Raw genomic sequence first — 14,390 nt, forward strand, 5'->3', positions numbered from 1 at the left:
GATTTATTTTCAACCCTAATAGTATCCATAAAAGTGGAGTCAACTTCAAAGCTGACTTTCCTGAAGCTTAGACAACCTACTCTCGAAGCAATAACATATTATAAACCTATCGGTTCGATTCGATCCCATATGATCCATGGATTCAACTTACTATTAGCAGATTTTTGTTAAATTTTTGTTTGATTGATACCGTTGATTCTATTCAAGATTCTAGCTGTTAATTTGTAGCCTATCTTCTTTCTCAAAAATATGAGAAACTCACTCTATGTGCTTAGTAGATGCTCGGACATGTATAATATTCACAAGTTTCCTGTAGGATTTGCCTTAGTTTTGGGTTTTTTATTTTTTTCCCTTGCTTCATTCAGAAAGAAAAAGAACGTTTTTATGGTATAAATATTACATATTACTTGGAAAGATTATTTGTGGAAACGCACGCTGCGCAGCCTTCAACCAAAGATCCCTCCGATGGAACTGGAGCAATCTTCCAACTCCGACGAAGACCCGGCCCCCTTCTTCCCGTGGGACCTCCTCCCGTTCGACCTCCAAGGATCCATCCTCTCCCTCCTCCCCGTCTCCACCCTCGCCCGCTGCCAGTCCGTCTCCCGCTCCTGGCGCTCCACCATCCGCTCACCCGCCTTCCTCTCCTCCCTCCGCCGCAACCCCGACGACCTCTACCTCATCCCATTCACCGACAACGTCTCCCCCGCCGCCTACCACCCCTCCCGCGACCGCTGGCTCACCCTCGGCCTCCCCCCCTCCTTCGTCTTCGCGATCGCGTCCGACGGCGGCCTCCTCCTTGCCTTGGACGAACACAGCCGCCTCGCCGTCTTCGACCTCTTCTCCGGCGCCACCCTCGCCCTCCTTCCTGACATGGCGAGCGTCCTCCAACCCTACGTTGTCGCTCTCATCGATGAATTTCCCTCGGCCCATTACAAGATCGTCGCCGTCAGCACCGGTGATCGCGTCTACTCCCAGGTCTTCGACTCCCGCTCCGGCCGGTGGGAGATCAAGGGCTAGTTTCCCGGCCAATTTGCCGTTCTCGGCAACGCCGTGTTCTTGGACGGCTTACTGTTCGTCCTCAGCGAAGGGCCCGATCATCTATTGACCTTTGATCCGGTCGGCGGCGATTGGAACCTCGTAGACATGGCGATGCCGCCGGTTGTTTGTTCCCATATCTTGGATTCTGAAGATAGATTGTTCTTGGTTGGGGGCGTGGAGGACGTGGGATGCATCGCTAGGGTTGGGATTTGGGAGCTCGATTTGCCAAAGAAAGAATGGAGGTTGATCTGCTTCATGCCTGATGGATTTTTCAGAATATTTGGAGGTCGTAGGCTCGAGCATTTCTGGACGGTAGCTCGGATGGGGATTGTTTGTTTCTACAACACTCGGGATACTACTGTGTTGATGTTTGATTTGCCTGCGAGGAGGTGGTGGTGGCCACTGCCGTGTCCAGCAATCCCTAGGCGGAGAAGGTTTTGGTTTGGGCATGCGATAGAGCCTCGTATGGATCTGTTGAAAGGATCCAATGGAAGGTATGCAGAAGATAAGGGTTATATGTATTTTGAATTAATTCCTTTGTTCTTCAGGAGGTTGTAATTATTTAAGTTCATACAAAAATAGAAGGATTATTCTATGTTTTATCATTTTCTTAGTTCTTGTTTATCTTTTATATTTTTAACATTTTATATTCTTTTAAACTTTGGTTGGCCAAGAAAAAATTTGATTTTTTTTTCCTGTTTGGTTTGAGGCATCCAAAAAATATATTATGAGGTTGTGGATGGTGATGGACTAGGTGAAAATTATTCAGATGTCCTTGCCATTTTACTAGAGCAAAAGGAAATTTCGTGGTACCATATTTCACATGATCGTATTTTCAATTGTTTGGTCTGCTTGCTCTGTTAACCAGCATCAATTATGGGTGAGGTTACTTGAAAGATTTTAAATGTCATGGAATTTGTTGCAGTTGGAATCCGTCCTGAACTGGAGTGCTGGAGCGAGGCAATGTCCGATGGATCGATGACGACTGGACCTGCAAAAAAGCTTCTGTTAGAGTTAGCTTCGGTCCAACTTCGACGGGAATCCTCCGACGCTCAAGTCAGATTTTCTACAACAGAAGGAAAAGAACGAGCATTTTATGAGAGAGAGAAGGCGTACCTGAAGGATCTTTGTTTATCTCTTTTTATAAATGAGATTGGAGAGTTAGGAAGAGGGAAGGCCATAAAAGACTTTTTTAGCATGCCTGGTCCTTTGATTTTCTGGATTGGTGAGGGTTGTCACCCTACAGCACATGGAGGCCACCTCTATTAATGTCATGAGTTGACAATTAGAGGCTTTGAGGATGGCATGATATTATCCTGTCCAGGTGAATCTACATTCTCTAATGAGATGATGTGATCGGACCATAGAGAGGCCTCTCAGATCATCACAAGAAATTGCTATTTTTAATGGCATAGTCGCACGGAGACATCAGTTGGATGTTACTGGATGCATCGATCGAACCCAGAATCAAAAGGAAAGGACCTTTGAGGTGGTTATAAGCCATCAAATGGTGCGGTTCGTCGTGGTCATGCCGGAGTCAACCCTCCCAAAATAGTAGTTTGAGATAGTCACTGGTGCGACACATGGTTAGAAGTAAAGATCGGCTAAAGATCCTTGAAGAAGAAGCTTGAGTTATGGTATTCAATATATGAAGTTTAACGATCATCTCTGGGCTAGAGGCTAAGGACCCGACCGAGGCAAAGATCTATTGTCCAAACTCAGATAGGTGGTCGAAATCAAGGTCTTTGACTTCGGCGTCGCCCTTGATTTTAACCTCGGCCTTGACCTTGACTTCTGCCTCGGCCTTGCTTTCAACTTCGGCCTCGGCTTGACATGTCTGTCGCTAAGATTGTGCTCATCTATTTCTGATCGGTATTATAGTAACATTTCTACATACTATTTGTAATGAACCCTTCTCTAGTCTGTCTTCGATGTAGCTGGGGTATTATCTTCTAACAGAATTATTTAAAGTTGGTAGATTATCAAGATATGTGGCAGCATTTTCAGAAATGCCGAATTGAAGGGAGCAAAGGAGGTCGGTTCATTTGACTTACTAGGGAACCCTCACTGAAAGATTTTTTCTAGGCAGATTCTTATGACTAATGAGTTATCTGCTGTCTATCCTTGGAATTTTTATGATTTAGTCTGCAATTTTAATTTTATTAGAATTTTGGGAAAGCTGATGTCTCCACCACAGAAGAAAGTTAGAGGTATTGTAGATAGAATGTGGGTGAGATGAATTTAACAGCACAAACATAAGGATATATCATGAGCTTCCTTAAACAATAAGTGTAAGAAAATCAAGTTCTTGACATAGATAGGGAACTAACTATGTCCCCCAATAAACCTTTTGGGACTCATTTGGCTTGCAGCCGGAAAGAACTTTTTTTTTCCCTAGGAAGTCACTTCTTAGCAATATGATGCCTAAGAATATAGTTTTGGTATGTTTGATTGATCATAGAAAAATGATTTATTTTATAGTGGTTTATGTTTGTTCGAGCATCTACTTTTCTGATAAAACTGTGGAAGATATCTATTATACCCTTAATAGATATAAGACTTCTCCTTTTTACTCCCAAACTCTATATAAATATTAATATAATATTTATATTAATATGAATATAATATAATATAATGTTATATCATTATAATTTATTATGTTAATACAACATTAATATATATGTACTGATATAATGTTAATATTTTTAAGATAACAAATTTATTAATATATTGATATAAATATTATGTTAATATTAATAAAAATGTTATAATATTAAAATGATATTAACATATTACAAATATTATGATATTTATGTTAGTATAAATATTATATTATATGAATATAATATTTATAATGATAATATTTCAAGGATATTTTCGGAAAGAAAGAAGGGTCACCAATTTCTATCCCATGGGAAGTCCTAAAATCTATCTTCCCTATGGGTTTCACTTTTTGTCTTCCCATAAGAAGAGCTTTTTCTATTATCTCTCCTCTTAAAACTCCAACTAAACAAGGAGACTCCCCTCCACTTCTCAAGAATTGCTTTCCCCCTTCCACTTCCCGCGAACCAAATGAGTCCTTGATGTATATTATTTTCAAATGCTCTGCACTCTAGCTCTGCAATTGGGACCAACTCATGATAGTCCTCTTTATACTTTGCTTGTTGATACTTTTATGGCTTCATCAGCAACATTCACGATCAGAAAGAAAAACTCTTATCCATGTGGATATTCTGCACCTTCTTAAAGTTTCTTGCAAGATGAGCGCCACTTCTGTCAAGCCTCTTTTTACAAAATATGCAATTGTGTTATTGTTTTGGCATAGTTATTTCTTCTTATTTGGTATTATTTTTAAGTATTAATCAGGGTGCATGTATGTTCCTAGTCTGATCATAGGCTTGTAGATTGCACTTATTTAAAAGTACTAAGTATTATTTCGATGTCACTTTGTCATGTTACTAATGTTTATCCATGAGCATATGAAATAAAAAATCTATCGTCTATTAGCTATGCTTCTACTATTGATATGATAATGTTCAGCTGTTTAACTAGGAATGGTATGCTTTCCTTGAAGATTGATAGTTTCAACCCAAAGATCTGGTTATCTGCTGGATTGTAGGCAGTCTGGTGAGTTTGGATGATTCTCTTTACTCTCTTTCTAGGCTTTGTTGAATTAAATGTAGTGCTTTCTTTTGGTTGAGAGAAGTGGCACTCATCTTGCAAGAATTTTTAGGAAGGTGCAGAATAATTCACATGGACAAGACAGTTTTTCTTTCTGATTGTGAAATGTTGCTGATGGTGCCATAAAGTTATCAGCAAATGAAGTATAAAAAGAACCATCACAAGTCTGTCCAAATTGCAGAGCTAGAGTGCGAACCATTTGAAAGCAATAAACATTATTTGGTAAAGCCATTGACTTCTAAACTAGAACTGGAAGGCAGTGGGAAACTAATATATTTTCTATTGTTATATACCTTTATTTTTCATCTTTTGGTAGGCTAGGAACCTGCCATTGGTACTTGTCCATAAAACCATTGGCTGCTAAACTAAAACTAGAATATGTTTAGTCGATGCTATCTGTTCGCATTGGTAGTCAACTTGCATTTTTGCCAACCAACTGGAACCAATATGCCATTCAAATTTTAGTAAATCTAGTAGGAAATTATTGTATATTTTGTTGAATGTAATGGACTCTGAATCTCCGATCATACTTTCCTCCAGTAGAGATTCCTTGATTAATTCCAGTCCCATGTTGTTAAGAGGCATAATAATATGTGATACTGGTTGATACTGAGCTACCCAGTTTATCTGAAAGATCTCTCTATCATTTTTTTTTTTGCCCTCTGTCAGTTTTATACATTTTTAAGAGAGTTTCTGTCAGGATAAGTGATCTGTGTGCTAGCAACAATCAACAACTGCACTACCTCTGTGTCATAAACCGAGGCATTCTTCTTATCAAAGCTTGTCAAAACTCACCTCTGTTTTATTGCTTAGTTTAAGCATCGTGAACTATATGCAAGGTTGAGCTGAAGTTCTGTGCATATCAGGTTTCATTCTGGAACATGTGTTACAATACTTATTATTGACATCAGAATGGGAAAAAAGACTTTGTTCTTTAGACACGTTATGAATCTTGTTATTGAGTGTCACTTGGTTTCTCTTGGTTCTGTACAAAATGTTTTAATGAAATTGTTGGTTTATTGTTTAGTTTAAGCATTGAAACCTATATGAAGGGTTGAGCTGAAGTTCTTGTAGAAAAGGTTCATGCTGGAATATGCATCACAATTGACATCAGATTGTAAAAATAGACTTTGTTGTTTAGACATTATATGGATCATTTCATCAAGCCTCACTTGGTTTATCTTGGTTCTGTACAATAAGTTTCAACTGTGTTGTTAGTTTATTTACTGTCAAATGTCTTCAATAAACATGCCATGCATTTTTTTTTTTTTTTTTATGGAGTTCTGTTTTGAGGATTGGATCTGATCCGCTAAAGCTACAATTTTTCGGGTTCTTAGAGTCTTTATCTTGATGTTTGAATGGATGAGATCTGGGCATGGAATAGATTTAGACTTGGTTGTTGCAAAGGGAAGAGGGAAAGGAAGAATTTGAGTTTTTTTGTGGTTAAATATAGATAGGGAAGTCAAATTGATTGGAAAAGTAAATTCAGAATGAAGAATTATGGAGGAAAACATTTTGTAGGACCTGTTACTTGGATCCTCAACAGATTTTGGATGTTAACTTCTGTGGAGAGGGTCATGAACTTTATTATTTGTCAAGTCAAATTACATCTATTGGGGTAATCTGGGCTCTGATTTACTTTTATGTTAACATGAAATGAAGAAAATGGAAAAAATAAAAAGAGAAAAACTTTCTTTAATAATTTCACTCTAGAAAAATGCCATCCCATTTACTTTTATTGGGAGTCTTTTAAGGTATGTGTTAAAGCAAATCACTAGAATTTTCTGACCTAAAATTGTTTCGAAATGGAATTTATAAAGAACATTTCTACTCAAAACCCCCTATATCATTTATTGCTATTGACTGAAATTCAAAAATAACTGGCCCTGGCTGTAGGCAACATAGTTAAGAAGTGTGAGGTTACTCATAATAATGCAGTAAGCAACCATGAATTGCTTATATAGAAGATATTAGACTACTCTTCCATGACTTGAAATATGATGATAATTGAATGTAAATTACGTTACAATTGACTGGGACAAGTAATAAAATCGAATATTTATGAGCCACCAATGTTTCTTTCTTCCTCGAACCTTGGTCAATGACATCTTTAGTTCCCTGTCAGCTACCAATTTGCTTTGGAAATGTTTATGCATGTAATGTAATGTTTGTCTGAAGGCATGATTATCTTATTAAGGTTTTCAACTAACAAAAAGGAAGAGCTTCAAGAAGGCCATGAAACAAATATATTTCAGCACTGTAAAATCAATGGTTGTTCTTATTTCAAGCAAAACATAGCTACAAACTGCAACCAGATATGGAACTGGCTGCCTTAAGGCTATCTTTACCTCTTGTTATTTATATTTATTGCTCAACTCCAACTCTTAAACAATATTGATAACTTCCCTGAGATAGTTGTATTCTTCATGGCAGTCTATTGTTCTATCACATTAATAAGGTCTTCAACGCACTTGGGCTTGTCTCAGAAGAACTGAATTAACTCCATATTCCCCTGCTAAGACTTTCCCGACCATATTTTGCCTTTCCTGGGTTGCGCTCCAATCTTCTAAAATGTCACCTTAGGGATTAACGGTGAACATGGTTTTCAGAAAACTTTTGATACATCTCTCTTAGTTCTATGTTAGAGACCACATATATTAATTCTACCTTAGACCTTTGTTCTTCCCTTCCAAACATCAGACACACTGTAAGGCTAAGGTCCTGATGAGCATTGGAACGCATGTATAATTGTTTCTAGGCCATCACACACAAAAATGAAGAAGAATAAAAAGAAGAAAGAAGGAAAACAACAGAAACAACTTCATTTTAATTGTCTCATAGCCCCTCAGTGCACAACTATGCTTGTGTCAGAAATGGTCATCTTGTTTTTAGGGGTGGCAATTTTAGTTGACCCGTTGAGTATCCAACCTGACCCAACCTAATCGGAACCTGGGGCCAATATGGGTTCTAGAAAAAATACCTGAAGCGAGTTCAGGTCGGCTATGGATAATGGTACATCCCGATCCGAATCCGATCTGATATAATGTTAATATATATCTTCTATTCAAAATTATAATAATTTTATATTGTTTACATGTAGCCTATCTGATCTGATCTGACCAACCCTTCTTATATACCCAAATCGCATCTCTACTGGACCCAACCCGATCCGACTCGAGGCGGGTATGGTATGGGTCTTTTACTTGTGGGGTGGGTATGGATATGGGCTGACTCGACCCATACCTGACCCATTGCCATCCCTACTTGTTTTATCATTTTCTAGTCATATTTCTTCATCATAACTGATTGCTTATTGTCAAGACTTTGGATTACTTTTATTGTTCAAGGCCATAGGCATCGTTAAACATGACCTTGGTCTCTATAATGCATAACCTGCCTTGATCACTCTTCTTGTCCATTTTCATATACGTATTTTTCAATTGTACAACATCAGTTATCCTGAGGAATTATTCTGTTATCTTGGTCTTTCTGCAATGCTTCCATATAGTATCTGATTTTCTTGTTTAGAAAAAGGCAAAGTTCATTGTATATAAAGGGACTTTCTCCATTCCTCTAGTAATTGTTTGCCAAAAAAAAGTAGGAAAAGAGGCACCTACATTTCTATGCAATCAACATGCTATAACATTGCCAACTTTCAGTTGTTTTGCCTGAACCAGGCATGAAAAGGCAAAAGCAAATGACAACTCTATCCAGAGTGCTATTCTAGATGCATGCTTGCTTATTTCACCTGAAGAAAGTGATGAATCATGATGCTTTTGTACCTTACAATTTGGCAATGAGTTCAATTAATAATTTTTGAATTTGTTCTTGTTTTTGTTCATAAATATTAGCTGTCTCTGATACTGATTCATTCTTCTACATGATTATTGTCACAGATGATGGAGGATCCAAGCGGCATCATATATCTTTAGTCGATCATACAGTCACCTGAACCACTCTTTCGGATGGCCCACTGCCTATACTTAACACCTCTGTTGGAAAAAGGGTTGGCATTGGCCGACATCATATATCTTTGGTAGATCATCCTGAGAAGGGGGCTCTAGATGTGACTAAAGTGGTAAATGAACAGCAAGTTTTCTCATCATTACTGCTTTTGCTAAGTGCTGGGGTTGTCCATGTTTGACTTGAAGGAGTTCATATTTAGAATATGGACTCAACCTTCCTGCCATTAGAAAGGAGCAAAGAAGAGGCCTAGTATAGCTTGGCACAGTTATTGAAATAATGACATGATTTAGTTAAAAACCCAACTTATAAAAATTCATTCATTCACCAGTGGATATATGCTGTGAATGTTTATATCAATATTAATGCACATATATTTGCATCCGTAATCCTGCATTTGTCAAAACTTGCATTCCTATTTAGATTAGCAGGGTATGTCGCATGTGATGCTAAGTAGAAGCTTTTTTTGAATTTGCTTCGGTATATGATATTTTAAGACATACTTAACTTCAAAATGGTATCAACTTTTGAAACTTGGGGCAAGATTAGGTTTCGCAGTTCGAACAGGTCTGGTGCTGGACAATGACATTGAGAATGCCTGTTATGAGCTGGAGTCAAAAGGTAGATGATTATCATCAGAAGGGTAGCTGGTGCTGTAGATGGCAACTAAGGACACGATTCTTTTGATGCCATGCCATTTTATTTAGACCATGTCTTGCATCAATTCAGGAATCCCTTTGAGAATCTGGAAGATGTAGTAGTTCAATCTCATCATGCATGCAAACCATACTTCAGATCCTAAGGACATCCTACGGCTCCAAGGATCCTAAATTTGTTCAAAAGGTGTTCAAAGTGCAAGCATTCTGAACTGGCTGCACCAGCTGGCTCCAAGGCTTGCATGCCTACAACACTGGTGACCCTTTGCTTTTAGACTTGTGTTTCCTCAAAACCTGGCTCTCTCTCTCTCTCTCTCTCTCTCTGACACGCACATATATACACATACACAGAATACGCTAAATTAGTTAGAACCTTCTTTTGCTGACAACTTGAGAATATACTTTTATTGGGGGTGCTCTTTTGACACCTCCATTGGAAGCATCTAAACCGGGCACCCTCTGCTTTTAAGAAATGAAAGCCATCACAATTTCCTCCAGAACACTACCATAAAAAAGTAAAAAAAACAACCACTCTCATTTTTGGTCGTTTGAAGTAGGATTGTAGAATAACTAATTCTGTAATATCATTCGAATAGGTTACAGTGTGACACTCAACATTACAAAACAGGTTATCCAACCCTGAACCGAATACAGGGCATTCAAAGTAGATTAACAAACACTAATTTTGAGAATTATCAGGTGAGGTGAAAATAGAGGCAGCCAAGAAAAAAGAGTAAAAGCATGCTGATCAGAAAACATTCAGCAAGTTTACTCCACCCAGTTGATGTCCAAATCCTTCAGCTTCATGAGCCATTTCTCTGTCTTGAGGAATATAGGTCTTGGTATCTTTTCTTCACCAACCGGTTCAGTCGGTGCCTTGAGATCATGTTGCGCTTCACCGTCCGAGTCCAAATGTCTTCTGGGATGTCTCAGCTTAAGAGATAAAAGGCAAGAAACCTCTTGCAGGCCACCCCATTTTTCCAGTGCCCGAGCAATATCATATCGTCCTAATAATAAGCATAGACCAAAGGTGACACAGATAAAGAGGGGAGAAATGAGGAAGATTTGTGATAGAGAAGCTTAAGCTGTCACATTAGTTGCAAGCCATCAGCCTGTCCGCAAACATCTCAGTAAATTACATTTACAACTTAGAAAGCTACAACTGTCATCTACTACTAGGAATAACTTGGACCCAGCCAGATTATGAAAATGCATCATGGGGGTGTTTGGTTGGAATTGGAATCGGAATGAGAATGAGACTCCATCCAACCAAAAGGCTGGAATGAAAATCACCTATTCCGATTTCGATTCCAGATCCCCATTCCTCCCAACCAAACATCTCCTTAGAGAAGATGAGTTTAGATTTTACTTATTACAATTATTATGCATGGTGTCACTGGTCCTACTGTAATCATCTGGAGCCTGAAAACATATCGGGCAAAGCAAAGGTATAATATAAATTGATAGATCAGCACCCATTGATCCACCAAAGGTCAGCCATAATTAACTAATTATACAGGCAACGAGGTTGGGCAAGAACTGAAGTAAATTTACTGCCAGAACATTGACAAAGTCAGCCATAATTAACTAATTATACAGACAACGAGGTTGGGCAAGAACTGAAGTAAATTTACTGCCAGAACATGGCTTCTGTCCGGCCTTTAGCATCACAGCCATCTAGCATCCGTTAGACAGCTAGCATAGCTCCATCTAAGCAAGATAAGTAGTATTTTAAAGAATATAGCAGTTGTCCCTCACCTGCACGCTCAAAAGATTTCCTACTGGGCATGGAAGCAGGATTCATTCCCCAGTTCTTCTGGAATCGTCTTATCTGCATGTAAAACAGGTCATTTACAAAGTCAGCATTAATAGTTTAATCGACAAGAACCGAAACAGATATATGGGAATGAATTTCGGGCATTGGGCAACCATCAGTTTGCAGTGTCATTTTGTTTTCTAGATGCCAAAGATTCAAAGAGACAAGAGAACTTTGCAGAAAAGGCCCACTTTATTTATTTCGATGAAGGCCCACGTTATCTTTGAATTTGCAAATTTGGACTTCTTCTATTCTTCGTTTTTTACACAGAAATGACCAAGTTTCAAATTTTTAGACAATTTTGCCTTGGATTTAAGTATGCAATCCAACCCATGAATGGGCACTGCAAGCTCAACAAATATGTGCATTTGCATAAAAAAATACAAGCATTTGAATAAAAATAATGTACTTATGTGCCTTCAACTCTATTTTAAGCAGACGATAGTATATGTTCAGATTGGTGCCAAAGAAAAAATAAAAGTTGTTATACTTTGATCCGAGATTGTGAGCCGAAGATTATAGCGACCACGACATACTCATAGAAAACTCTGCTTACAAGCATGCAAGGCATCTTAATCGTGCTACCATAAAGCAACAGCAGAATAATTAGTCAATAATTTAAAATAAAAATATAATAATTTAAATTTTAAAATTTAATATGTCAATAAATTCAACAATGTTCAATACACTTTACATCAAATTCAATAAGACTTTCAATCTAAAATAAGAATGTGGAGGTTCTGCTTCTAATCACTCTTCCGTTCATATCTTGCATCATCTTAATTTTTTCAATATCTGTAAAAACAGTAAAATAGGAGATAATGAGCTAGACAGCCCAGTATGCGATGATCAATTTCAATAGATTTTATCAGATATTAAAATAAATAATTATTCATAGAAAATAAGTATATAGAGTTCATCAATTCGAAATCAATTTCAATTATGCAATATAATTTATGCTAAATTCATTTTTTTTTCAAAATTCAAGTTTCTTTCAAGATTTTAAATTCTTTTATTCTTAAGTTTTTTCATCAACCATAAACTATGACTATATTTTCTGTAGCACGGTCATAATACTGCTTATCTTCTTGCGGTGAGCAGCGAATCATCTGGTAGCAAAATCTTTCGGAATCACTGGTCCCATTGGCGGTTTGTCACTGGCCTCACTGGCGATATATCGCTGATCTCACTGGCGACATAAACTCTCAAGACAAATCAATTGCCAACGTATATGCCCCCATTGGTGGGGTCTTTTACATAGTCAAATTGTCAATTCATATTATTCTTATATCAAAATTCTTCATAAATTATATTTTTTATTCTAATTCAATAAGAAAACATATAATCATACGGTATCGAAATCAATCAATATAATGCATAACGAAAATAATATGTTCAATCATGCTTCATCATAACATATCAAAATAAGATATTTTTGTAACAAAATATCATTCATCCAATTTATGCATCATTTCACAAATCATGTCAGAAAAATATATTATAATTTATCGATAAATCTAGAAAAAAGTGAAGCATTACTTACCTCGAACGCATTCTAATAAATTCATATAATTCTATAAATTTCTTTCAAAAATTCTGTTCATAGATCATATCGCGATATCCCATGATCAAATATCCACAATCCTATATAGGATCAATTTCAATAATTAGAAATGATATGAATAATTAAGAAAAATAAAATTGATGGAGATCCGTATTCTATCATCCAGATTGGTCCGATCATCTAATTTTATCTGATCAAAATTCAATTAGGATATAAACGATCTAAAATTTGACTATCTGATCAAATCGAATTTTCAAAGTGATAGGATTGAGATTTCTTTATTGGATTCATCAATCAAGTAGAGAGAGAAAATCAAAGGAGAGAGAATTCATGACGTACCATCCAAATTGATCAGGTGCCACAGTCTAATATCTCGATTAGTGAAATCAAAATGATCTAATCAAGTCATAGTTAAATTGAGATCATGGATGATTAAATTGAGAAATATCTAGTCTGATCAAGATGAGTGCCAGCATGCTGTCCGACAATTATGGATTAAGATTCTTCGTCAGATCAGAAATATTAAAAAAAATTTCTTCATTGACTAATCTTTTTAGAGAGAGAAATCAATCAAGAGAGAACAGTTTTAGAGAGAGAAAATTTTAGAGAGAGAAATTTATCTTGGACTCCTCAGATGATATGATTGAACAAATTCGATCGATCAGATCAAATCATGCTAAAATTATCATATGGATAATTCAATAAAATCATGAGAAATAAAATCTAAAAGTACCTGATCTGATCAAAATAGATGTCGGTAACTGTCCGACGATCACAGATCAAAATCCATCACTAAGATCAATTTCAGTTCAACATCATTCTTCTCAAAATTCTAAAAAATCTTAAGAGAGAGATAACCAAGAGATAGAAATTAGAGAGAGAAAGTGAAGAGAGAGAGACTAAAGAGAGAAAGAAAAATTTTAGAGAGAGGAGAAGAGAGAGAAAAAAGGGAGAGAGAGAGTCTATATTTTTTTTTTTTATTTTTTTCTCTCTTTTTTTTTTCTTTTCTTTTTCTTTTTTTTCTTTCTTCCTTCTTCTTCCCGTGGCTTCTTTTGGGCAAAACAGGGGACCGTGTGGTCCCATCCTTGTTCGACCAGTCTGAGGTTGGCAGCCGGTGCGGTGGTGGCCGATGGTAGGAGGGCTACGTCACCGCAGTCCGGAGAAACCAAACCGACGGTCGGCAGTGATCACCAGTGCCGGAAAATCAAGAAAAAGAGGGGTTAAAATAGGGGATAATTTATCCAACAAAATCCGGCAAACTCGATCACCGACGATCGTGCACATAAGCAAAGGAAGGAAGGGGGAGAAGGGAAGAAAAATCGAGACTTACCTTGAGCTCCGATGATGTCTCCGATGAGAAATCGAGGCGAGCATGGTGACGGCTTCCGCGAGTAATTTTTGGCGATCCTCGCCGTTTGGCTCCCAATTTCTTAGTGGGAGGAAGAAAGAAGAGGTCTCCCTTTACATAGAAGCAGGAGAAGGAGTTTGACTCCTCCTGACGACATTTTCGACTCCGATTAAGAGCCAATCGGGAGGATTACGGGAGTCTTCTTCATTTTTCTTTCCTTTTTTTTTTGTTGTGGGCTTTTGGGCTCGTTTAAGGCCCGAATGGGTCAGGTCATAACATTGTTCCTCTCTAAAAAAATTTCGTCCTCGAAATTTTTTTGCTTAA

At 37.5% G+C, this 14,390-nt stretch overlaps 1 pseudogene; it reads left to right on the forward strand.

Annotated features, from left to right (window-relative positions):
• The first annotated feature begins 393 nt into the window (after positions 1 to 393).
• LOC105038059 (F-box/kelch-repeat protein At5g43190-like) lies at positions 394 to 9,071 on the forward strand (annotated as a pseudogene).
• The last annotated feature ends 5,319 nt before the right edge of the window (positions 9,072 to 14,390 follow it).

The sequence above is a fragment of the Elaeis guineensis genome, chromosome 1 (genome assembly GCF_000442705.2).
Source record: "Elaeis guineensis isolate ETL-2024a chromosome 1, EG11, whole genome shotgun sequence".
Lineage (NCBI taxonomy): Eukaryota > Viridiplantae > Streptophyta > Magnoliopsida > Arecales > Arecaceae > Elaeis > Elaeis guineensis.